At 37.5% G+C, this 26,430-nt stretch overlaps 1 protein-coding gene and 1 pseudogene across 1 annotated transcript in view; one reads left to right on the top strand and one right to left on the bottom strand.

Annotated features, from left to right (window-relative positions):
* GPC6 (glypican 6) overlaps positions 1 to 26,430 on the top strand; it is a 1,376,210-nt gene that overhangs the window by 14,922 nt on the left and 1,334,858 nt on the right. The window lies entirely within an intron of this gene.
* Positions 17,918 to 19,233, bottom strand: LOC136308308 (protein N-terminal asparagine amidohydrolase pseudogene; annotated as a pseudogene).

The following is a 26,430-nucleotide window of genomic DNA, read 5'->3' as shown; positions in this document are numbered from 1 at the left end:
CAGTACAACTCTTGACAAAAACCATAGTTACTCCTCTGAAGTATTTATTTTCAAAAGTATGACCTTGTATTTGAAAAAAGTTTAAAAATGCTCTATGTTTTGAAAGTCTTTGAAACAGTATTATTTTAAAGAAAGGGAGCCTTTCTCACAATTACTATAATCAAGAAACATAGAAAGATGGACTACAAATGAGCAAGAGCCGACTTTCCCAGTTCAACATTTTCTAAAGCTACTTTCATCCAGGGTGACAATTCTGATGTTAACCTGATTAAGCATTAGGGAGAACCAGTGTCCCAAGAGAGAAGCCTGAAGGTTCCTGGAAGTCCCAAGTCTGCTCATTCCCTCCCAGGCACTGCCGGCAGCTGCTGTGTGGGGCTTCTGGAAGGTGCCACGGATGCCCAGGAGGAGTCTCTGCTGGGTAGCGCCAGCCTGTAGGTATACCACCTTAAGCCACATTTCAGCCTGGTTACTGTGGAATTGATTTTCACGGCTCATGACAGAAGCTGTTTTCAGCCCTTGAAAAGGAAGTGGCTGGGGCTGATACTCCTAACACAAACAGCAAATTGCTCCACGGCTTTCATAGCATTCGAAGTCTGTTACCTTAAGGTTCTAATGGCCTTTTAACAGTGTTTCCAGCTGAGCAGCAGATGTAAAGGATACCGAACATTGAAAGCACTGTTCTTTTTTCCCCTCCCTGAAAGAATCATCTTTTTTTTTTTTTTTAAACAGACATTGTACTAACACCATATGCTAGGACCTATTCAGTGGCAGGTTAGATTTGAAAAACCAAACCAAATCTTGGATAAATGTAAAGTACTTTCAGTGCCATAAATTTACCACTTTACTGGGCTGTGTCCCATATTACAGCCCATCAGGGACTGAGATTATGTCACCATTAGTAGCGCCCGCATTTAGTAATATTTCATCAGGGAGGAAAATATTTAATGGAACCCCATGAAGCCTTTAAACCACCTTCTACTTTAAGTGAATTCATTTTAATCTTAAAAAATCGCAGCACATTTCTGACAGCACTACTTTCAATTTGTAGAATTATATCCAGTCTATACTCTTGGTTTCCTTTTCTGATGTTCTGATAGTTTTGACCTTCTGTTCGTTAGGGTGTGAAATGTTTTCCAAATAGGCAGCTAGCTATCTCATCCAGCACGTGAATGTAAAGGCCTTTAAAGTAAAATTTGGCCTGTTGAGGAAGGTTGCTATTTCAGCCTTCTGGACTTTCTGAGGAAAAGTTAGATATAACCAGAGAATACTGGTCAAATTGGATGTTTTTTAAAAAATTAGAGAAACAGTATGTCTTTTGATTTCTACAGAAATTGCCACTTCGATGTGAAAACAAATGCAGTTTTCTGTCCCTTGTCTTACTGTTTTCTTCTTCCTCTCTGAACATAACCTATCTGGTTTTGGGTAACAAGAAAAGACGAATAGTGTGATCAAGTTTAAATTCAGTGATCAGTTGAGCTCTTCTAGGTAATGGTGAAAAGTGGGATATTTCTTTGGTGTAGTGGTTAAGCAGAGACTTGCTTTAACTCTTGGCTCTACTGCTTGGCCTTATTTTTGCACTTCTCTTTGCCTCAAAGTTTTTTTGTTTGCTCTGTTTTATTTTTTTAATTGGCAAACAAGGATAAGAATAGTCTTTACCTGTCATCACTGTGCTTATGTTAAATGAATTAACATTAGCAAAGCTCTTAGAATAGTTTCTGAAATATAATAAAGGCTATATATATGTTTGTCAAATAATAAATAACAGATACCAAATCCATCTCCTGGTGGGGGTGGGGATTGACATGGGTGTATCCCAGGAAAGGGAAGAGTGCGTTTCCGTGGGCTTCTCCCATCTCTAGGGCTTTGCTGGCCCACCTGGCCGATGGCGGGGTTTGGTGTACTTCATGAACTGATCATGTGCAAATTGGAAAGAACCTGGTCGACCTTTTTCCTGGAGTATTCACTCTCACGTTGGCCTTTCGGACCCTGGAGACCTTCTGAATCCCTGGCTTGTCCTTTGCCTGCCCTCTACCCCACCTGTAAGCTTGATTAGGTGTGAAGTGGGACCATGGCAAGCTGCTTTCTGATGCTCCTGGAGCCAGACCTGTGTCCCTCAGGTGTGAGTGTAGCCTTCCTTTTGAGCACTCCCTAAATTTACTCTAAGGTCTTCGCCAGGTAGCCCACCAGGGCATGTCTTCACAGATTCCTAAACAGAATCTAGGCTAGAAATCCCTCTTCTCTTTGGCTTTTCTGTATTGATGTAAAGCTCAGAGAGGGGAAACTGGGAAACTCGGGGACTATGACCTTCCTTTCACCTCCCTTCTTCCCACAGATCCCTGGGGCACGGATGGGTTTGCTACCTTTTCTCTTCCTGGCTGGACCTCAAGCCCTTTAACTAGGACTGGAGACTTTTGTATTTTTAAAAGGTCAGGTCACACCTGACACCATGCCCTTGGAGGTAGAAGCCTGTAAGAAAATAATGAATTAAGGGGCAAACAAAATTGAATCAGTTAAGTGTTTGTAAAATATTATCCTTATTACATATTAATTTTTTTATTTTTATGGGAATCATTGGGCTTCTTGGCAGATGGCATTATATAGAAGCAAAAGAACATAATTCCTTGTTTTGTGCTTACTAATTACTTATTTTCAAGTTTTCTTACCTATATTAAGGGGCAATAACATAGCCTGGCTGATGATTTTTTTTTTTTGAGAATTACATGGTGTAGTGCATGTGAACAGCCTGACAGAGAGAAGTCTCCAGTATATGTTATTTCTTTTTTTCCCCCCGATTCCCTACTGACACACGTATCACAATGAGAAATCTTCCTTTTTCTTATTCAGAAGAGGAGAGAAATTTAGTAGGCTGTAATCTCCACTCTAAGATTTAGTCATTTTTAATTTCCTTTTATGATAAGCTTCTAAGAAAGAAGCTTTAATAGAACATTAAAAGGTGATCTTGAGATGCTGTTAAATGTCAAATAGCAAATCTTTAAAAAAAACATTTACTGTCTCTTCTTTTTGGTCTTCCTGGGAAGGGCTCTGAAGCTTCTCTTTCATGCCTCTGTCACAGGTTTGATTCTGTTGTACATACTTGTGAGCAGGATATGCCTGAGAAAGTGCTTTGATTATTTTAATTTGTATAAACCAGAGCTTCTCAAACTTGACTGTGCCTCAGAATCACCGAGAAGACTTGTTCCGATCTGGGAGGTTTTGATTAAGTAGCTCTGAGATGGGGCCAGTGCCCAGGGGACGCTGATTGATGCTGATAGTTCCTGGACCACACTTTGAGAACCACTGCTTCAGGTTTGAGCCTTAGAAGCTACCAATGGCTTGAAAAGAAATTTCAACCTTGGTTTGACATTCAAGGGCTCAAACTATTTTCCTAACTTATTTTCAAGTTCCTTCTAGAATTTCTGTCTGATAAAGCCTTTTTCACTAAACTTTTCTGTGTCCCATTTCATTTGCTAATGCTCATGACAATGCTTGCTCCCCACTTTTCCACATCAGGTAAAATCCAGTTTAGTTCAAATGTCTTTCATGAGTTTGTCTTAGGCTGTGTAGTCCGTTTTCTCCTTCTTCCCCAAGATTTGGCTATTCATTTGGTAATTGGTAAGATTATGCCTCCTCATGACTCTCACTTACACTGTCTTGACTCACTTCAAATGAGTTTCCTAATTTTTGTTTTCTAAATTTGCCTCTGTGTTAGCTGAGAGCACTTTAATCGGTATTTTACTCTTCAGAGCACAATTCTTGCCCATAGTAGTGACTTAATAAATAATTGACTACTACTTGATTGGGAATATAATGAGACATAAAATTTTTTTTGGGGGGGGGGTTAGGCATTTCAGATCAAAAGTAAGTGGTGTACTATAAGGATACTGTTATTATATTTTCTTTGAAAGATTGCAGCTGATAAGTTTTATTAGTTTAAGCCAGTGGAAATCAATTTGTGAAAGTACAGACCACCAAAGTTTATTGTGTGGAACATACATTTTGTTGCCTTCATTTTACTTTAAAGCATAATGTTTCTCCCAGTGAAATACCTACTATATATAATGGTATGTCTATCAAAATGTTTTTTCAAAATGTGGCATATTTAAGCTATCACTGACAGCAATTTTGAAATACCCGAAACCTTTAGAGAAGTTCAGTGTAAAGAGTACTTTAAATTGCCGTGACATTTCCTTTGAGATACACTGATAGTGAACAAAGTTAGTTTACAAAGTTAGGCCTCAGGATAAAGCAATCAAATTGTACCACCTTTGGAATGATCTCTTTATGACAGAGGCTTTGAATAATAAATTGTGCCACTGGAATGTTTATAGGAACCATGTGTAATTTTGTGAATTCCATTTGAAGCTGATGTTTACCTTGGTTCTTTTAAATGACATCAGCTCAGGTCAGTAAAATTTATATTTAATTACTTGGTTAAAGAATAGCGCCCTCAGTTCCCCTGGCCTGGAGGTACACACAGAGTAGTGAAGACAGACAGATAGGTGATTAATTTGAATAGGATATGAGGGGCAGAGTGATAACAGCACTGGGAGCCTAGGAAAGCAGGTAGAGGTTGGAGGGCAGGTGAAGATAACCCATTGGAGGGGGAGGGGAAGAAGTGAGGACTGAATCAGGGATGAGGAGGTACCCTTTATCTTCACTAGAATTTTGTTTCATATATACATACATATGAAACATTTATATAAATATATATAATATATATATAAATATATATAAAACAATAGAATTTCTTTCATATACCGTATTTTTCGCTCCAAAAGACGCACCTGACCATAAGACACACCTAGGGTTTTAAGAAGGAAAATAAGAAAAAAAAATATTCTGAACCAAATGGTGTGTTAAAATATTTAATAAAATACCATATTTTTCACTTCACAAGTTGCATGGGCATTTCCCCCTCCACTTTTTGGGGGAAAAGTGCATCTTATGAAGCGAAAAATATGGTAAATAGATGAACCTTAATTTTATAGTAAATAGGGAAGGCTAGATTCTTCTGTTAAATAGATCATGTCCTATGAACTCCCTAAAAAGTGGGCCACTGTGGTTTTGAAAGTTGCATCATTTGATCTTTGTTCAAGCAAACAGAACATGCAGATGTCCTTAGGGAATTGTATTTAACCCTAAACTATTTTTAATTCCCATATTTTAATAAAATTTCTGGTGAAATATTAGGAATATAACCACATTTTTCACATGACCGTTTCTACTGAAAGATGTCATTTTAAATGGCAGTAATTCTGCCAGTTCATATACAAACATTACTTTAAGGACATTGTATATATTGTGCTGTGTATTTAAAAAATTCATACACCTCATAGCTACCCTGTTAAAGTGGGTATGATGTGTGAAAATAGACGTAAATATTTTGACTAAGATGGCACTAACGGTGTGGCATATTTTTTTTGCCATCCGTGGTTAAAAAGAACAATTTGTGCCGTGAATGCCTTTTACTAACTTTCTTACAGAGATGGTGCAATAACTGGTTCCAGATGGAGAAAAGGTGAAACCAAGTTAGCTTTTTTGTGCCCTCCGTCATCTGTCTTGGTTTATATTTTAGTTAGTTTCTCTGTTTTCTATCACATTTGAAACTGTTGTGCTGTTGCACAGTTTGCATATGAAGATGTTTTAAGGAAGTTTGAAATTATTAAAATATAAAGGATGCCCAGATGACACTAAGCAGAAAAATTCCTTCTTTAAATAAAAACCTCCATTTTCATTTGTAAAGCAAAATGTTCTCTCTTAGAGGTAGCAGCTGCAAAAAAAAAAAAAAAAAAAAAAAGTAGGAAGGCAAGACACACTAATCTAAGTTGTAAAATATGTTTTGGTAGCTCAACAGAGATTTAGCTGTTTCTGAGGAAAAAAAAAATCAAAATCTAGTTTTAGAATGAAGGTATTTAAAAGCATGGCACAAGAGAGCCTTCTTTGCGGAGCTGGTGAGCAGCCAGGACCTGGCGTCCTCGCTGCTCTGCCTGGCCAGCTCTTTGCTTGTGGCGGCAGAGTTTCCCTGTAGCACCAGAGTCAAATGTGTTAGCAAACACCTGTCTCTTCAGAGTGCCGTCCTTGGTGAGATAAGAGGATTCCAAAAATAGTTTTAATACAAAAGCAAAGTTTGGTTTACCTTAAAGTTGATATGTACAAGTTAATATTTCTAAAAACATGGCTGTTTGTTTTTCTCCCCACATGGAGTTGAAGCTCTGAACTTGTGTATTTCTTTAGGTGTTATACATAATTGATTCTTAGGATATACTGTGTTTTTCCTAACAGAATAATCATAGCCTGGAAGGTGCTGTTTTCTAAATCGTATGCCTGATCTCTGACTGAAAGACTTAATAATACTCCATCAGAAACATTGAAAAGGAAATCGCAGGACCTGTTTCTCAGACAGTGGCCCAATTTCCTAACCTGGACAATGTAAACCTGATACACAGGATATATTTTTTGAAGTTGAGGACCATGGTGTGGATGTGAGTTTGGGTGTGTGTGAACTCTTACTCAAGTACTTGCTAAACTACTTGTTTCAGCCATGATAGACATACTAATTTACTTTTCTAATCACTAAAGGAAATGCCTCTGTTTTATTTTGAAAAATGGGACAGATACTCATGATCCTGTGATTTTAAGGTACTTTCCTATGAATGAGCAATTTGAAATCAAATTGTTTTTTAAAAAGGAGTGCATTCAGAAGGAATACTTATTTATCTCTCTTCTTGCAATGTTTTATTTAAATATGTTGGAGCAGTAATCATTTTCTAACTTATAGTACAAATATAAAATATAAATAGCTGATATTTTTGATTAGTCTCTCATTAATCTATCAGCTCTTAGAAGGCAGGGCCTTGTCTGATTTATCCTTGCATCACCCTTAAACCCTGGCACAGATAAAGCATTCAATACACATATACTGAATGCACCAGATGATGACAACGGCCTGGGCTTTCATTCGATTCCTAGAAAACAACCTCTGTGTAGATACTGACCAACTCATGAAAGGCATTCTATATACTATTAGATATATGCTAACTTCCAATCATTGTATTTTCACTCTCTTTTCTACAGATTTATATTGAACACAAGGGAGGTCAGAGTTTACACTCGAGGCTGCCTCTGAGTTTATACTCTAGGAAGACACATGGTAGAAGATGCCATCCAAATTATTTTCTACTGAGAATAATGTCGAAATATTTCCCTACCATATATATTAGTAATCTAGAGAGTAAAATTTATATTTAGAGCTGTCTCAGGTGAACATCATAAATTATCTTATTCACCATAATTTCTAGGGAGAGAGAGAGAGACCATTCTTGCATTGACCTATATCTTTGGTTCTGAAAAACAAACAAACCCACAATATTATAGAACCATAGCTTTTATAGTAAGTGGAATAGTCTTAATCCTCTGTTATTTTAGAAAGGATAGAGTACAGTTTTTTCTTTTGCTATAACAGATGTATCAGGTGTTTTCCTTTCTATGTACCTGAAGGTTGCTTTTTACTGAAATGAAACGAAATCAAGATAAACCATGGAAATTGTAGTGGGATTGTTAAAAACGGGCTTCATGAAACATCACCGAGTATATATTATATAATAACATGTAACTTTGATTGATCTTTATGTCCCACATACTATTTTAACTTCTTTGGTTGTAGGATCTCCTGCAATCATGACATCATCTTTTCATCATGGATATTATCATTCATATTTTACAGACGGTGAAACTTGAGAGAGGGTGTGCAGTTAACTTGTCCAAGAACTAGGTGGGTAAGCAGACGAGCCAGGCAGATTCCACAGCCTATGAACTTTAACAACTACTTGTGAGAAACATTATTCTTTAGAGATAAATTTCGAAGACTGATACTGGCATCTGCTTTGGCTTGTTGAGTTCAGCTTTCTTTAGTGTGCTTTTCCCCATAGTATTGGTTGGAAATGGTTCTGTTTAGATGCAGATTAAATATTGCTTTTTAAAACATTGTAAAGTATAAGAAGAGTCCAGTATAGAAGTGCCACTTCTAGATAAATAAATTTTGTAAATTCTTTGCAAAAATAAAAAGAGAACATCCCTGTTCCTAGGGAAACTGAGTGTAACCTGCCACTCCATAATTCTCTGAGAACGTGGCTGCTGTTTGAAGATGTAAACTCTGCCAGGGCTCGGTTTATACGATTTCATTTGTTTCACGTGTGCTTTTTCCAGGGTTTGAGAAACAGGTAAGCTTCTTAACTGGCGGATTTAACCGACAACTGTTCACTTCTGAGGTGTCAACATGGGGTTCGGTAAAAAATGTTGGGGCTAGGCTAGTACTGAAAGGAAAAAAGAAGATTGATAAAGATGAAGTAACTGATATTTCTGGCAGAATTCACTTGTAGTCTCTCGCTCCTCACTCTCTCTTCATACTTATGCACACACGTGTCCACACCATACGTGTAATTATTATATTGTATATTTTTTAATGTGAAGGTAATAAGAATTGTGGGGTTGGATATATACATTCTATCAGACTGTAACGTGCTGTGTGTTATAGTATGTTATAACTCCTTGCTATTTTTCCTTGAGTTCTAGAGCTCTCCTCAAGCCAAAAATAACCTTTACTTTTCTGAGGCCCAGACAATAGAGGGTTGTAGTGACAGTGACTTTGGGGACACTGGTTTCAAACATTACCTCAGCGGAGGAAAGGAGGAAGAGTTCTAGAAGAAAAAAATATGAGTAGGAAAGAGTAAAAAAGAAGTGGATAAAGATATAGATGCTTTCATGGTGGGCTATCTTTAAATCTTCTTGTGAAAAAATGTTACAAGGGCCCCAAATCCTTTAAAACTTAAACAGTTAACATATCATGACAGATCTGTCCAGATGTTTTCAATTTTTAAGATTTATTTATGCATTGGTGCTATGAAAATATTAAAATGATACAGAAAGATCGGTACTTTTCAGAAGCAGCCATTCTTACAGGTAGTTATGATCCTTCCATTGGTGTTTTATGAATACACAGACATTTATAAATAGTATTATGTATACTCAAATGGTAACGTACTATATATATTTTCATGTAGATATTTTTTCCACTTAACAGCTTATATTGAAACTTGTTTCATTTTAGTGCATTTCACTTGTTTCATTTCATTTCAGGACTTGCCTCCTTTTTACTCCCCTCCAAAGGTTGCATTTTATTCCATGGTATGAATTTATCAGACTTTATTTATTGAATGGTCTATTTGCCAGCTCTCTAGGTTGTCTGCTTTTGGTATACAGACTATCTACTGTTGTGAATTTTCTTACATGCACATCTATTTGGACAAGTAGGACTTTATCTTTAAAAGAAATTTCTGGAAGTAGAAATCTTGGGGAAAGTGTCATAACCAGTGAACATTTTGACCGGCCCTGCCACATTTCTCTCTGTTGATTGTGCCAGTTTACTCTCGATGCAGCAAGCAGCATACCAGAGCACTCGGTCGCCAGGTTGCCCAGCCCCAGAAGGTGCCATTCACTTGTGGATGAAGGTGTGTTTTGTCTGCAGGTATTCCTTGCTCTGCTTGATGCTATTCAACTTTAGATGGAGTGTATGGGTAGATGGAGTATTTGAAAATCCCTTCTGGCAACTTTTTTAAATTTAGGATTAGACACCATTGTAGAAGGAAGTTGTGTAAATAACAATATACCTATTAAACATGTAGGGTTAATGGTACACTGAAATGCTGTATTTATGTATTTATGTATTTGGAATAAAATACTATATGTGAATCTCCATCCAAGTGAGCCCACTGTTCATTTACCAACACACATTCATATAAGAATTTCATGAAGGATGATAACAGAGCATGAAATTTCTTAGAGGTCTGCTTTCTGAGTTTTTAAATCTGGCCTGCTTCATTTTAGACACCAGACATATGGCCATAGCTAATTATAAGCTTAAAGTGGATGCATTTCAAAACCGTTTCTGTTACTTTATAAGGGACCTCAGAAGCAATGGTAATAAGATATGTGATTAGAAAGATGGGAGATGTATGTAAAGTGAAATTCTGATCTTTAGAAAGAGCTGCCATAAACTTTGAAAAAATTGATTTGTAAGAAATATATTTACATTCTTTTTTGTAGGTGTAATATTGCATTTAGCAGCATACAGGGTGGGACAAAAGTAGGTTTACAGTTGTTCATATGGAAAACAATACAATAATAAATAATAGAAGAATAAACTCTGTGCTCGTGCACGCACAGCTGTAAACCTACACTGTGTTGTGTATATGTATGTATATATTCTGTTTCAAATGTAAACACAGTGGTGTGCTGGAACCGGGTCATCCTGTACCATAGGAGCCAGTTGTTAAATTTTCAGGCATTTTGTAAGGAGATTGACCTCACATTACTAGCTCGAAGTCAGTTATGGTGGAAGTATTTTCCCACAAAAATTGGCAAACACTGAAAATTAGGGCATTTCCTATAAAGTTGGTTGTTAAACACTTACCTGTTCACCACTGTTCACGTGTATGTATAATCAATCCTCCGTCTAAAAATGAGGAAACTCTCACCTCAGAACTATTAAAAAGCCATTTCTGTGCAGAGTCTGATTTTCAATAAGCAGGAAAAGGTAGAAATTAGTCCTGTTGTGCTTTTCTCATCAAAACCTTAGTAATGCTTCATAGATTAATTTCACCTTTTTAAAGTCCAAATAACATACCTATGAACCATTATGGTTTCCTTTTACTATGTATATAATTTCTTGGTTGATTTTGAATATTTTTATACCAAAAGAATATTTTGCAAATAGTACATTAAAGACATCCTAACAGCATGATTTACCAAGAAGTGCTGTGGTTGCTCAACCCTAACACTCAAAAGGGTAACCTAGTATTTGATCACAGAAATCAGAAAAACTGGCAAATGTGCTGATATGGATTTAAAGAAATATACAGTTAAAAGGATGGTGAGAATTCCTATGATGCAATACCCTCATTTATAAGAAGAAATAGGAATTAATGCTATCTACAGTGTGTCCATAAAGTCATGGTGCACTTTTGACCGGTCACAGGAAAGCAACAAAAGACAATAAAAATGTGAATTCTGCACCAAATAAAAGGAAAACCCTCCCAGTTTCTGTAGGATGATGTGGCAGCATGTGCACATGTGCACATGATGACGTAACACCGTGTATACAGCGGAGCAGCCCACGGCCATGCCATTCGAGATGTGGACGGTACAGAGGAAAGTTCAGTGTGTTCTGTGGCTCGCTAAATTCGAATCTGTGACCAAAGTGCAACATGAATATTGGTGTATTTATAATGAAGCACCACCACATAGGAATAACATTACTCGATGGGATAAGCAGTTGAAGGAAACTGGCAGTTTGGTGCAGAAATCCCATTCTGGTAGGCCATCAGTCAGTGACGAGTCTGTAGATGCTATATGGTACAGCTACCTAAGGAGCCCTAAAACATCTGTGTGTAGCCCACATCGAACTGCACTGAATAGTTATGAAACTGGGAGAGTTTTCCTTTTATTTGATGCAGATTTCACATTTCTATCGTCTTTTGTTGCTTTCCTGTGACTGGTCAAAAGTGCACCACGACTTTACGGACACACTGTATATATCAGGAGTCATATGAGATAGTATTTGAATTTTTCTGTTCCAGCATAGCTTGGGTTTTAAGTGCTTTATATATGAATATAGAAACTGAGGACTTTAGGGCATAACATACGAAGAGGTGCATTGTTAATTTTCCCACTCTATATTAAAAGATGGAAGAATGACTATTATTCAGTCAAATATATGTAATGTTAATAATGATCAGAATTTAAGGAGATTAAATAGCAGAGTTAGGGCTGTACTGGCAAATATCATTTATAAAAGGCAGAAATATTGTAATAGACAGTTGCATATAGCCTTTTGGCATTTGCCATTCTATAAGTAGTAAAATATGATTTATTTTATACTCTGGTATGAATTATTCAAAAAACACAAAGAAATGTTGACTTAGAAATCGTGCATAAAAATGAACTGAGGCCTTGGCCAGTTGGCTCAGTGGGAGAGCATTGGCCCAACACTTGGATGTCCTAGGTTTGATTCTCAGTCAGGGCACACAGGAGAAGTGCCCATCTGCTTCTCCATGCCTCCTCCATTTTGCTTCTCTCTCTCTCTCTCTCTCTCTCTCTCTCTTCTCCTCCCCTCCTGCAGCCATGGGTTGATTGGAGCCCGTTGGTCCTGGGGGCTGAGGATGGCTCCATGGCTTCCCCTTCAGGTGCTAAGAAGAGCTTGGTTGCTGAACAAGGCAGCAATGCTCCAGATAGGCAGAGCATTACCCCTTACTGGGGTTTTGGGGTGGATCCTGGTCAGAGCATGTGGCAGTCTGTCTCTGCCTCTCTTCCCCTCACTGAATAAAAAAAATAAAATGGCCTGACCAGGCGGTGGTGCAGTGGTTAGAGCATTGGACTGGGATGCCGAGGACCCAGGTTTGAGACCCCTAGGTCATCAGCTTGAGCACGGGCTCATCTGATTTGAGCAAAAGCTCACCAGCTTGGAACCAAGGTCGCTGGCTCAAAGGCCCGTGGTCAGGGCACATATGAGAAAGCAATCAATGAACAAAGGTGTTGCAACGTGCAATAAAATCTAATGATTGATGCTTCTCATCTCTCTATTCCTGTTTGTCTGGCCCTGTCTATCCCTCTCTCTTACTCTCTCTCCATCACTGTAAAAAATAAAAAAGAAAGAACAGAAAGACTCATGTTTTCTGGATGTGAAAAAGATTATAAACAGACTATGATGCCTATATGAATTACTGATCTATAACGAAAATGACTTGTGTGGGAAAACAGCTGTGTAAGGCTTGTTTGCAGGTTTATAGGCTGCAAGCCCTTCGTGCAATTAGTGCAGGAGCACCTGACAGCACTATTGTAAGGATATAAGTGCTTCTCCTCAGAGGCAATGAGATCGGATTGATACCGGCCACTGAGAGGTGTGGTTGGTTCCCTGATCCCTTGCCTTCCACTGCGAAAAGCAGGTTTTCCTTTCCCTGTGTATTTTTTCTTTTCTTTCTTCTTTTGGCTTGCCTGTCTCTGTGTGCCTCCAATAACGAGGAATGGCCCACCACCCTCTGGCTCCACAGTTCCTTTACTGTCTGCACGAATTCAGTGCGAATCTGCATGGCCACGGCCACACTCCTTACAACTTGTAAAACCCAAATTAAACGAGAGTAATGATAGTTTACTAATTAATAATGAAGGCGACCTATGCTCATTTAATAGCAATATTGCAGTAAGTATTAAAAATGTGGTAGTTTTCATGTTAGGTATTTGGGAATGTGAACAAAACATTTTTTCAAATTGGCTAGAAACTGTTTTGTTTCAGTTTTAAGAGTGGAAATTTTTAGGAATGTGATCTTCTTCTAAATGGAGATTTAAGATTGGACTAATGTGGATTCCTCCAAGAATCACTCATTTAGTTTTCAGCAGAGTTATTTTACTATAGACTTCAATTCTTTTTTCTTTTTTTTGACAAAGACAGAGAGAGAGTCAGAGAGAGAGATAGATAGGAACAGATAGACAGAAACGGAGAGAGATGAGAAGCATCAGTCATCAGTTTTTCAAATCTTAGTTGTTCATTGATTGCTTTCTCATATGTCCTTGACCGCAGGCCTTCAGCAGACCGAGTAACCCCTTGCTTGAGCCAGCGATCTTGGGTCCAAACTGGCGAGTCTTTGCTCAAACCAGATGAGCCCACGCTCAACCTGGTGACCTCGGGATCTTGAACCTGGGTCCTCCGCATCACAGTCCGACGCTCTATCCACTGCGCCACCGCCTGGTCAGGCTAGACTTCAATTCTTCATAAAATAATTCATGCCAGTTTTCTTCTATTATTTTATTCTGATGACCCTCTTTATATATTTGAAGATTCATATGACAGTATAGCTATTCTTTTGTTTTTTCAGGCTAAAACCTCAAATCCTTAGACCCTTGCCTTTGATATTTGATTTCTAAATGATTTAATTGTAAAGAACTACATGAATGTGAAATATTATTTTGACTACTATAAATTTTTTCAATGACTGTTTTCCAGATTTTAGGACCAAAACATTCTGTACATTTTTTGGGGATTTGGAAAAAAGCCACATACCATTAAAACATTACCCTCCTCTTTTCTTTTCAAAGACAGATACGACCTGGCCAAATCAACAAACATCAGCTTGTAGGGACAGGGCTTTCACATAAAATGAAAAAGAAACAGGAATAAATGCACTTAGATTAGTAGACAGGTAGCTCTTGGGAACAATGTGTTGTTCTGGCTCTCTGTAGAAAAACACGTTAAGCATGTTTTCTTTTGTACTTGTTGATAAGATTAACTGAAATATTGTTTTACTTTATTCACTCATTCTTTGTAACCTTAGTAACTGCCCCTTAATTTAGATTGCATCCATTTTGACCTAAAAATAAATGATCTATATTTGCATAGTATTTCAGGGTTCATTTTTTGCATTTTATGTACCGTAAAAGGTGCTTTAAAGTGGGTCATGTGCATCCCTATAGGGAAAAAGCATCAAGAGAGGATTATTTGAATAATGCATTTCTGTATTGTTGAACATATTCTGAAAATCCCTTGGAAAGTTGTTTTGTAATTCATAGAAGGTAGAGCCTCTAATGCCATTTACATGACTTGTTCTGCCCATACAGGTGCAGTTTGATATATATCAAAAACTGCCCAGTTCATGTGGGCAATCGGCAAATAGAAGTATGAAGACCAATCTTGGATAATCTTCATTTAGAATATTGAAATTTGAATATTCGGGTCCTTAGTCAATGAGGAAACTATAATATGTATCAGACAATACTTTGAGTGCCTGGCTATAGCAATGAACAGGCAAAAAGGGCTTTTTCCTACCCAGGGAGATGTGGTGGGAATGAGGTGGATGGATACAGCACATCTGGCTACATAAAGACCAGTTCCAAGTGAGAGCAGTGGAGCAGCCCTCTCAGCATTTTGGTTATCTTTGTGTCTGTGCCATTTGCTTCAGCCAAAGCAGTCTTTTCTGGAAGCACAGCACATGAAGTTATTTGGCAGGACTGGCTAATTGAAGCCAGAAAAGTCTTTTCAAAGTGCTATTTCTGTGGTTCGAGCATTGCAGTGTCCTTCCCTGCTTTTAGAAAGAAGATATAATTTCTTAACATGGATTGTAATACCCTCATTGTGTAGTAATGCCCACTTCCAGCACATTGGCTGGACGCTTAACACGGATAGTAACACCATCATTGTGGAGCAATTTCCATGCCCAGCACACTGACCAGGAGTCAGGTTCCCTCCAGGACCCACCTGCTCTCATCTCTGCATGTCCCCCTTAACAAATGACCTCTGGTGCATCCTTTTTTTTTTTTTTTTTTAAAGAGAATGGGCTTTATTTTTATTTTTTATTTATTTATTTTTTTTGTATTTTTTTTCTGAAGCTGGAAACGGGGAGAGACGGTCAAACAGACTCCCACATGCGCCCAACCGGAATCCACCCGGCACGCCCACCAGGGGCGATGCTCTGCCCACCAGGGGGCGATGCTCTGCCCCTCTGGGGCGTCGCTCCCCTGCAACCAGAGCCACTCTAGCGCCTCGGGCAGAGGCCAAGGAGCCATCCCCAGCGCCTGGGCCATCCCTGCTCCAATGGAGCCTTGGCTGCGGGAGGGGAAGAGAGAGACAGAGAGGAAGGAGGGGGGGGTGGAGAAGCAAATGGGCGCTTCTCCTATGTGCCCTGGCTGGGAATCGAACCCGGGTCCCCCGCACGCCAGGCCGACGTTCCACCGCTGAGCCAACCGGCCAGGGCCATGGTGCATCCTTTATGTGTCCGCTCAAGCTTCATGTCCTCAGGAAACCTGCCTTGAATGACCTGTTTGCCTGACTCAGAGTCTCTTTTCTTCCCCCTTATGATGTCTTTTTGGGGAGCACTTATAACTGTTGTTATAATCTAACTTAGTTGAAACAAATAAGATGGTTATTAAATCTGTAAAACTTACAGAAAAAGTTCATTTTTTATTGTTGAAAGAGACAAGTAGTGGGCTATGGATAGAGTTGGAATTATATATTTTACCCTAGAGAGAAGCTTCTTTTTGTTAGCAGTATTATTTTCGGTGTACTTGATGAGTAATTGGAGGCATGGCACAAATTAGGAAATAATCTAATACAGTATTGACTTAACCAGGGTTATATCAGTGAAAAGACAATAATATTAAATTTTGATTTATTAAGACAGACATATAAAGCCTATAATTTTAGAAATGAGCATCCACATGACATTTATATTTCATTCTATCAGTTGAAAATTTGAGTGTTGATTTCTACTTTTGTATTTATCAATATAATGAATATTGATTGCCATAAAAATGCCCCATTGACATTTTACAGTCCTAGAGTACCTTCTAAATAAAGAAGTAAATTAAGCCTTGTGTAATTTTATTGTCATGTTTTACTCATTGTAATTCTCCTTCCCTTCGTCCCTTCTGTTTCTTTCTTCTTTTCTTTTTTCCCTTTAAATAAGTAATTTGTGAACATGCCCACTGTATAAAAGTGTATGGTGTGTATATTCTGACACTAGAGGGAAGAGTGTGTTACAGGTCCCCACAGCCACCTATGATCTCATGCCACTTCTGCTCAGTTAATGTTTTCACCAGGACTTTTTCTGAGGGGTCACACATGCGAACACACACACACACACACACACACACACACACGTTATATGTATATCCTTATAGAGATGTAGATCACATTGTAAAGCAATGTGTTGTTTTTTTACTCTACTTAAGAATAAAAATCATTTTATTTCATATAGCTGGAATATTTTTACCTCCTCTTTTCTGTAAGTTGCTTTTCAAATACAAAATATATACTTTCAAGTTCTACTTAAACTTCTCCCTGAGGCCTCTCCAGATTCTCTTTATCTCGGACCCTTTTATGCCTTTCCTAGCTCCTTATATTTTTACATTGGTCATTTTTTAAAATTTATTTTTGTGTGTATTTTTTTACAAAAGGGTGGAAAATATCAGTGGATGCTCCTTTCAGTGTCTTTTATATTTTGGGGGACTTTAGAGAGTCAACACTAACACTCCTTTTCCTTTGCTTCCATAATTTGGAATCAAATGAGAAACAGTGTAGAGAAGACAGATAAATGGAGATTAAAGTAACAAATGGAGATTAAAGTTGATTTGTAGATCTGCGATTTAGATTTTAATTTGAAAGGGCTTGCTGACAATTCCCAGCAGAATTTAATAGACTTGCACCTGTAATTAATGGCACATCTGGACAACTAGAAACATCTGCCTTTTTCCTTTTGGGTGAAAAGCAAACAAAACAAATTCATTCAAGAAGAAAGGGGAGAATTTATTTTGCAAGCTTGATTCCTTCTCCATTATCCACTTGTTCTGAGAGTACTTCCTCTATCCCTAGGTCATCAGGGGACAAGGGAGGCCCAGACTGTTATTTGAACAGACATGTCTCCACAGAAAACTTTCGTGCTAAGGGAAAAAAGTTGTACTCAACTGTAGACCTTGAATCTCTACATTATCTTCTGATCCACTCAATTGTTAACTCAATTAAGTTACTTAAAAGTGATTCAGTTATCAAATCTGTTTGTTTCTCTGTCCCACTTGCCATCTCCTAGGACAAAGGATTGTCTGGAAAACACCAAATAATAACCTTCTCTTTCTAAAGCAGCTAGAGCTTAAGGTAAAAGTATCAGAAATCTTTACATAAAATTTACAATCGAGGTATTTGATAAAATGGAAGCATTTGATAAAATGGAAGCTTGATGTGCATCAACTATGGCTTTGGAGTGTATAAAACTTTTTTTTTTTAAAGTCATTTGAAAGACACTAAGACTCAATAGACATAGATTCCAAATTCATTTTCTCTCCTAACTCCACCAATGGTCCTTGTCATGCCAAAAAGTTGCTATCTTTGGTAATTGTTATTTTTAGCTTTCCATAGGCCGTATATATATTTTAAGAGTAGAACTTTATGTTCAGGATATAGTGTGTCTGTTGGAGATGGGTATTTTAAAAAAATACTCAAAGGTAGATCTAATATGTTCAACAAAGTATGTGTGTTTGTGTGTGGGGGGGGGGGCTCAGCCAGAAGTGAAGTGGAAAGTTTCTCTAGTATTTGATTGTCATCGTGCTGCAACCAGAAATCCACACGTGGAAATGGCATTCAGGAATACAGTCCCATATGAAGTTGTACTGTCTTTGCATCATAAATACTAATCATTGATCCCTGTGAAAGCTCATGTAGCATGCAGCTTCTCCTCTGAAGGGAGGCTCTGTAAATCTCTGACATTTTAATATTGACAGCAATGCCATAAAGTATTGGGAAATGGTTTTCATTTTCTTCCCGATCACTTAATTCTGCCACACATATTGTCACTAAATGAATATCATCTTCTTGTCTGTCAGATTCACTAAGTTGATGAGTAAGTTTTTGTGACAATGCCTACTGTTAGAGCTGCCCACAAGATGCACTTCCAGCTTTCCACATTGAGCATGGTCAGAAAAGGATTTTATGGAGTTCATGATCAAGGGGACCTCAGCCATCAGATTTGGTGTCAATTACATCACAATGTGTCAAGCTGGTAGCTTCATTGTTGGGCAAACAAGGGTGTTAGTTAGGCTTGCCCACCTGTACTTTATCTGTTTGGTGTCTGAGCACTGGGCAGCACCACATGTGTATAGTCTATGCAAGGCTGCAGTGCTTGCCCTCAGTGCGGCAGACTGTAGATTGTGGATAGCCTGACTCTATTGGGAGGGACCATTGTTTCTTATTATTTGCCAGAGAAGGGGTCCTTCTCCTGAGCTGTTTGCTGGTCAACCCTGAGAGAGGGAAGTGGCCTTCCCTGCTTGCTTGCGCATCAGCCTTTGTGACTTTAATAAATGGAATGACTCACCATCCTCCAGCTCCACAGCTCCTTTACCATCTGCCTGAATCCAATGTGAACCTGCATGGCCATGGCCACTGGCCTTATTACCTGTGGGCCTCAGAACCACAGTGTGACAAGTGGTGGCATCATCACCACCCAGAATGGAGATGGAGCCGTTCTTAGGGGAGGTCACTGCAAGCTCTCTTTGTTAAACATATAGAAGGCCCTGGAGTCCCACTTGTTGTGCAGACTGACCTCTGAGAAGTCTGGCTCTTTCTTCCAGAAGTGGGTGGGCTTCAACCAGGTCACTGGCAGACTGGTGCTTGAGGCCGCTTGACCAGCAGCCACAGCACATGGGCAGTGGCCACCACAGTCACAGTGTATGTAAACTCTTACACAGATCTGAAAATGAAACCAGACTGCAATAGACCAACATAAGTCAGCAGTATAACCATGGTTAGAATTTTTAAGGAGGATCAAATGAGTGATTTAAATGTTAACTGTAGCCTGACCTGTGGTGGTGCAGTGGATAGAGTGTCGAACTGTAATGCTGAGGTCCTGGGTTTGAAACCCTGGGCTTTCCTGCTCAAGGCACATATGGGAGTAGATGCTTCCTGCTCCTCCCCCTTCTCTCTCTCTTTCTCTCTTTTCTCTCTAAAATGAATAAATAAATAAATAAAAATTAAAATGTTAACTTTAGTCATTTTTTTCTTGAGCAACTCTTAAGTCTTATTATTAGATATAAAAGTTAATTTTGCATAAATTTATCATGTCCTTTGGAAAGAAATATGAATGAAATATCCATCGTTTTTTAAGTATCCCAAGTGATAGTTTATTGTTAAAGGGGAACCAGTAATACTGGCAGGCAAAAAACTAATTTTCCTTAACAGACTATTAAAATGTAGTAACAGTGCTTCTCAGATTAAAGAACTTGGACTTGTCACTACCAGGGAAGACCAATAATAGACTCTTTTAGTTACTTGCACTAAACATAAGTAATAAACAGTAAGACATTCCTTCTTAAGTTTTATAAGTTTTGAAATAGAGTTTATTTTGTGCCTATGGGATCATAGTGATTTATTGAATATCAAGATAGAATTAATTTTTAAAATTTATTTTACTGATATTAAAGAAACAGACAATAAACTCACCTCTTCAGATGGTAATGAAGCAAATTGGGTAACGTAAACCAGGCCACTTTTGAGCATCTTAGTTTCATATTTGGAAACATGACTAATTGATATGATGCAATAGTTATAGTTAAGCTATAATTTTAAAAACTTATCTTTGAGAACATATGAATTGTCTTTAAATGATACATTCATCAAATGAATAAAATGAATTAAAACTAGGTGGGGGTTTAAGCATGATATATGAATTTAATTACCTTTGAAATTGCTTTTTAAAAATTCCAACAGTCACTTTATTTGAGAAATAGTTTATAGAACAATGAATGTGAATGATTTTGAGCAGTGAATTTTCTGAGGTAATTGAAGAATGAGGTGCTTCATTGTGTGTATGCGTGTGTGTGTATGTGTATATGTATGTTAGAAAATGTTTGAACGATGCAGTTATAATGGCATCATAGTGTTTATAAGTTTTTCAAAACACAGGTTGTTGAAATATAACAATCCAGGTTATGAAGATTCTTAAATACTTCATGTAAGTTATCATAGTGGAGTTCCAGCAATTTACTCTGCTCTTATTTGGATATTATGTAAATGATTCAGTAAATGGGGTTATAAATATTCATCTATTTTATCACTGGCAACAGCTGAGAATTCCTGAAGAGACAGTGGACTGCAGAATCCAGATCTTCGATGCTTTTACATACATATAGACTTACCCAATTTTGTTTGCATGTTAGATATCAGCAGTTTAGGAACATTTGTGTTAACCAGCTACAGAAACAGAATTATATTTCTTTGTTTCAGAATTTGGAAAAGCTGTTACCTGATTATGCAGAAAAAGGCAGGTAGTAGGCTTGACTCCCATTAAAACTTCGGGCAAAGGAAGGCTAGGCAGTGCTTAAGGAACTGGCAAAGTGCTTTACTTCTCAACAAAGCTATGTTCTGAAATACAGCTTGTAAAGCCAAATGTGAATGGACTGTACCTTAGACAGAAAAATGGTCTACTTATGGCTAGGAAAAAATGATTTGTTCTCTCTAAAATTCAGTCCAAATTATTTTTACAAAAATATAGTCTGAATCATATCTAGGTAAACAGAATTGAACTTTAAGAGTGATATTAAAAAAAAGTTGTATATATAATTCATTTGTAATATTTCATATCTAACAACAGACTCATAGACTCCCTTGCTGCCAAGCTGATAGGATTCTTTTGCTTAAGAGTTCAAAAAGTATTTTACATGTCAAGATTTTACAATTTGCCTCAAAATTTTTTATGTACTTTGTACTTTGGATTTCTGTTCATAATATTCCCCTTAAGATCAAGAGATTGATTTCCTCCTTTTTTCAAGCTCAATAAGGAAAGTTGTCCTCACACAATTTCTGTTTAGAAATTTAAAACTTTGAAGTAGTTATAAAAATTATCCACCTAGGCCTTCATTCATTCATTTAACCATCCACTAAACATGAACTATGTCATGTTTCTAAGGTATTCATTATAGTGAACATAAACAGATGCCACATAAACAGATGAGGTAAATTAATTATGGAAGTGACATAAAAACATGACTTTGTGCCATATAGGGATTGCATTCTAAAATAGTTACAGTATGAATACATTCATCTATTTATTCAGCTATGTACATTGAATGCTTACTGTATACCAGGCGTTTTGCAAAGAGCCTGAAATAAAATATTATAAGCAAGTCCCCAGAAGAAAACTATTTTTACGTGAAAACTTTTACAAATAGAACTTGACCTCAGATATATTTCATCTTAAGTTTATTGGGAACTTTTTTGTTTACAAATGGGCTGTGGCTTTATACTACTATATAAAGTAAACTTTTAATGTATAAAATGTCTCTTTAATAAACACAAAAGAATATATTCATTGTTTTTGAAATTTACTGAATAAATGTTAATGGAAATGAATATGCATAAAGCAACTAATTATAATTTTGATACAACAATTTTCTGTGTTTTCAGAGTATTTTAACATACTTATGTTATATCACAAAGTAGAGTCTTATCTCAGACTGTATAATGAGTAAGGGGAAAATATTGTGTAAGGAATTAGAAAGGATTTGGGTTTAGACACTGGGGAAATTTATCACAAGTTCACATATTCAAATGTTGATCCTCTGTTCAAGCCTTGTGAATTGAAGCACTTAATTGGGCAAAATGCTGAGGAATATTACAAGTCCTGCTTCAAAACTGAAGGCCTCTGCTGATTATAGGCTAACCTGTCTGCCAACTCTGACATGTTGCAAACAGCTGCAGTAAACGTTGAAACTCTTTTCATCTCATTGCGGGAAAGACTGTTTTAAGGTTCTTAATGATTATTTTTCTAAAAATGGTTCATTTAAGACCTTAATTGGGTACATGAAATGTTTCTTTTGTCATTGATCGTAGTACGTGCACGTTTGTACAAAAGGATCCTTTTGTTTTTCACATTACACAATTTTATGAGGCATAGAAATAAGAAGAGCTTCATTCATTAGAACACTATGTTTGACTAGACAGCAGAGGAGACATCAGCAGACCTCAAACATGATATAAGTGGAGGCACAGGATTCAATTAGTGTATTATGTTAGTTTGCGAGTGCTGCCATAATAAAACCACTGACTGGGTGGAATAAGCTACAGAAGAATATTTTCTAACAGATCTGTAGGCTCGACCACCGAGAGCAAGGTGTGGGATGGTTTGTTTGTTTCTAAGGCCTCTCTCCTTAACTTGAAGAGGTATTGTTTTTCTGTGCATGTATCCCTGGTATCTTTGTGTATCCAAATGTCCTCTTATAAGGACATCATTTATATTAGATTAGGTTCCACCCTATTGACCTCATTTTAATTAATCACTGCTTTAAAGATCTTCAAACATAGTCACATTTTAGGGTTGGGGAGTTAACATGTAAGGTTTTTGAGGGGTGGAGTGGGGTAGGGTATACAATTCAGCCTGCAACAGCTGGGAAAAATTTTAAGTATTTTAGTTTATTTGTGATGGCCAAGGTGGAAACCTTTACCTTTAGTCAAGCAAGAGCTAAGGATGGGCCCGGAACCCCAGCAGAGGAAAGACGAGAACGGAAGTCCTCAAGGTTCTCCCTGGCCCTAGACTGAACTCTGTGCTTAAGCCTTCTCATTTTGGGTTGTGAAGAAGTCAGATAAACTAACACCAGCAAGGGTTCTTTCTACCTTTGATATAAGAGACCTTTTTACCTTAAAATTAGTCAGGAACATACAACTTAAAAAATCCCTGAAACTTTGGGTTTTTTACCAGCAATTTTATTGATCTTTACAACACTTTGAGACTTTGAACTCAGAAAGGAATTGTGTGTATATGCATGTGCACATATTGGGGGATGATTTTTTTAGGGGAGAGTGTCATAGGATGAGAATCTTCTAGAAGTGCATTCTGGCCACAGAAGTATGTAGGTGTTAAAAAACTCTTCTGAAGAGGAGCCTGTATAGGGTGAGGATGAGCAGTCATGGAGCTCAAGGCTGGATAGTGTCTATGGAGCCACAGTGAGATGGCTTGCAACTGGCCCTTTATACCTTTCTTTGTGAGTACCTGGGGCCAGAGGCATGGTGAAGTCCTCACTCTCTGGGCAAGGAGTCTACCTTAATTAATAGCCCACTCTCCACTTGGGAACTTTCTGGGCAAATTGTTCTTATTTTTTTCTAGCTTACCACTTTTTTTTCCTCTTAATTTTTTAGTTGGCTTGCAAGGTATAATTTATATTGCATGTTCCTTATATTCTGACTCATACAAATAACATCTTTCATTTCAATATTTTTAAAGGCAGTAAAGATTTTAATCAGTGATTCCAAAATACTCACATACCAGAAGTGGTGTCGTATAATGGCTCCATGATCGGACAGAAGAGAACCCGAGGGATGGAGATTTTTCCTCAAAAATCTCTCCCCATGACATCTATAACCCTATACCAACCCCTAATGACATGATTGTTTTGTTACCTAGTAAAATTATAACACCTTTAAAAGGTTTCCTCATAATTTTATAGTGAGTGAAGGAATTCAACAATAAACTAGTTCAGTGAAAATAAAGCCTGATTTTTAGTGCTGGTTTTGCAAGTAATAGCCTGGTGACCGTTACCAAGTCCCTTCATCTCCTCCATGTCAGCATCTTATCTATAAAATGATGATGATGGCCTGACCTGTGGTGGTACAGTGAATAAAGCATTGACATGGAATACTGAGGTCACTGGTTTGAAACCCAGGACTTGCCTGGTCAAGGCACATACGGGAGTTGATGCTTCCTGCTCCTCCCTCTTCTCTCTCTCTCTCTTTCTCTCCCCTCTCTCTAAAAATGAGTAAATAACATATAAAAAATAAAATGGTAAAGATAATGTCTGTTAACCTACTAATTAAAATTGTAAGGATAAAGTGAAATACTGCCAAGGAAAGTGCTTTATAAACTTTCATGCACTATACAAATAGAAATGACAAATGCCTGTAGAGAAATGTGAGATTATATTGGAGACATTAAAAGCTTATAATAAATGCTTTTGCTTCTCAAAGATCTAGTCTATTCAGACTAAACTAAGATATATTTATTATTATAATCCAATTTCTCAAATCCCAATCTGAACTTGATCATGAAATGTTCAGAAATTCCTAAAATCTAGAAAAATGAGTTTTAGCTATACTGTGAAAGCATATATTGACAAAAATTATAGTTTTTTTTAACATTCAATTTTTTAATATTCTTTAACCTTGTTTCCCCAGTGATTGGCAAACTTGGTGCCTAGAACTCAATAGAAGTTTATGGAATAAATTTAGACCAGAGACTGCTTTTTCTATTCATAGTAAGGTGTAAAGGCAGTATCTGCGGCCACCATTACAGTCACCTGGACAATGTAGGTTCACATTTAATTTGGACAGACGGTAAAGAAACTGCGGAGCAAAAAACTGTTGGGTCTATTTTCCTTTATTCTATACTTGCATTCAGCAATTAAGTAAAAACACACAGCGGGAAACACTTCCCTTTCCATTAAGGGCTCCCAAAGCCACTGACTCATCTGAGTTTTTCTAGAATCAAAGGTTCCCACCTCTTTGCCTCCATTTTGGCTGCCTCCTCTCCTCCACATTTCCTCTCTCCCCTGGAACAACGTGATCTCTCCAAAATGGCCTCCTAGCTCCTTCTTTTAAAACATTTTGGAGTGAAAGCCCTCTCCCAACACACATTAGCATAACCAGCCCCTTCCCAAGCAAGAAGGCAATCAGCTGTGTACATGGGCAGCGGCCATCTTTAACAGAGTGAGCAAAATATATCTTATCTGCCCGACTTAAGGGTTTAAAAGTTTGCTTTTTAAACAAAATTAGAGTTTAACCCCTCAATGCTGAACTCTTCACTATTCAATCACATTCCTTTATTTTGAAAATAATTTTATAATATGTCCTAATGAATTAAATATCTTTTCCTTCAATACTATTATTCTTGGGTAGACTATATTGATACTGTAATAATGTTTCCAACTTTTGGAAGTGTTGGAATGGCTCAATTTTGCCATAGGAGCTAAGGAGAGACATTTTTATAATTTTTAAAAATTTTTAAATTGTGGTTACAATCTGTGCTGTGCAGGAGATGTGGTACAGAATTGCAATTATTCACGGGTGGATTTTAGGGGAAAATTTATTATGATTAATAACAATAAAAAAACAAGGCAAAATCAAAAGGGGTTTGAACTTATGTAACCTAAAATAGACTAAAAAAGCATCAATGCTTTGATAATCTACACAACATCACCAGACACATATTAGCCCAGTACTACAGCAATAGCTAATGAAAGCAATGAACTAAGAAAAAGAGAATTATGAGGATGTACAAGTCTCATCAAACCATGGAGACACACTTCAGCAGACCAGGAAGCTTCAGCATGGGATCCAAAGTTGGCCACCCACTGAGTTCTCTAGAGCTTCAGGGGTGGTCTGGGACCCTACCTATTTTTATGTGAAAATTTTGGCTGGAGGCTATTACATGAGGGCCCTTTGTGCATAACCTCTAGGAACAAAGAAAGGAACCACATTCTGAAATAATTAACTAGGCCTGCAGTCAAGTGATAAGGACATCCTCCCTGGCTTCAGGAGAAACTGCAGCAGGAGTCTCATCCCACCCTGAGTAAATGACTCAGGCTTGCTTGTAAACATTTTTTTGTGACCCTGTTGTTCATGTTCAATTGAGTTCAAATTCATATATTTCTTAACACTGTTTCTGCACATAATCACATAACATTGAACTTACTATCTTACAGGTTTTTAAGTGAACAGTTCAGTTGTTATGTATACTCACATTGTTGTACAACTGACCCCCAGAATTTATCTTGCAAAACTCAAATTCTATGGCCATTAAAAATGAGTTTCCCCTCTGTTGGGAAAACAGCTGTGTTAGGCTTGCTCAGTGGTTT

This window comes from Saccopteryx bilineata, chromosome 6 (assembly GCF_036850765.1).
Source record: "Saccopteryx bilineata isolate mSacBil1 chromosome 6, mSacBil1_pri_phased_curated, whole genome shotgun sequence".
Taxonomy (NCBI): Eukaryota; Metazoa; Chordata; class Mammalia; order Chiroptera; family Emballonuridae; genus Saccopteryx; species Saccopteryx bilineata.
The sequence above is the reverse complement of the archived record's forward strand: the minus strand, read 5'-3'. Positions and strand labels throughout refer to the sequence as shown.